We start from the raw sequence: 1,328 nt of genomic DNA, 5'->3' as shown, positions 1-1,328 counted from the left end.
CAAATAAATCCATTTGAAATTCTATAAATGTCATTTTATAAATTTAACCATAAAGGAAAAAAACATTTAATCCAGAAATGACACGACGACAACGTTCAAAAACCTTAATTTTTACTTTCACTTTCTTCACGCGTCGTCGTCTTCATCGTCGTCGTTGGTTCTGATTCAGATTCTGGGCGACGCTTGAGGAAAAAACTCACATTCTGTCCCGGGAATGTTTTGTTTTGTTATTTTATTAATTTTTCTTTTTATTTATTTTTTTATTTCATTTTATTATTTATTTTTTATTAATTTTTTGTATATTTTTATTTATTTTTATTAATATTTATTTAATTTCATTTAATTTTTTATTGTATTTTATTGTTATTTTTTATAGATTTTATTATAATTTTTCAATTTCATTTAATTTTTTTTTTTTCCTTTAATTTAATTTATTTATTTAATTTTATTTTATTTATTTATCTCTGTCTCTGTGTCTCTGTGTCTCTGTAGATTTGTTGCAGTTTTATACAAAAATGTCCCAGTGTTTCTATTTTGGACAAATCTGCGAAAGAAAAGAAACAAACGGAGACAAATCCACAGAAACACACAAACTCTTCACACTCAAACTTTATCAAAACATGAAACAACCTGAAAACATCCGAGAAACTAATTCATTTGGTTTGTTCTGATTTTTTCCGTGTTCAGTGAACGCAGCGCACGAGTCCTGCTGTCTCCCCCTGGTGGACAAAACAAAAAACAAACAAAACAAAAAAAACACTTTGAGAATCTTTATATTTGAGTCTGAAACACGAGGACAGAGAAGCAGAACGAGACAATCACAAACTGGACGCTCTGAGCTCCGTGTTCCCTTCACTTTTTAAAATTTCAATCAAGAATAAAAAACAATAAAATGGAAAAACAGTTTATTTCATTTTTCTGTTTTAGTGTCAGTTAAATTTCCGGAGTCTGTTTCAGTGTCGATATTTGATTGTTTCTGGTTTTTCAGATTTTTTTTTTTTTTACAGCGACGCGTTTGTGGAACTTTATATTTTTATTTATAAATATGAACATAAAAATAATCACGAGTTTGTTTTGTTTTTAACTGGAGTTTGAAATAAACTTTAAATTAACTCTTATTTGTGTTAAAAATCTGCACACGTCTTTAGTGTGAACGAGACAAATATGACACATGTGTGTGTGTGTGTGTGTTTGTGTGTGTGTTGTGTGTGTGTGTGTGTGTGTGTGTGTGTTGTGTGTGTGTGTGTGTGTGTGTGTGTGTGTGTTGTGTGTGTGTGTGTCTGTGTGTGTGTGTGTGTGTGTTGTGTGTGTGTCGTGTGTGTTGTGTG

The sequence above is a fragment of the Boleophthalmus pectinirostris genome, unplaced genomic scaffold (genome assembly GCF_026225935.1).
Source record: "Boleophthalmus pectinirostris isolate CB_2022bp ecotype Guang Dong unplaced genomic scaffold, ASM2622593v1 HiC_scaffold_16, whole genome shotgun sequence".
Lineage (NCBI taxonomy): Eukaryota > Metazoa > Chordata > Actinopteri > Gobiiformes > Gobiidae > Boleophthalmus > Boleophthalmus pectinirostris.
The sequence above is the reverse complement of the archived record's forward strand: the minus strand, read 5'-3'. Positions refer to the sequence as shown.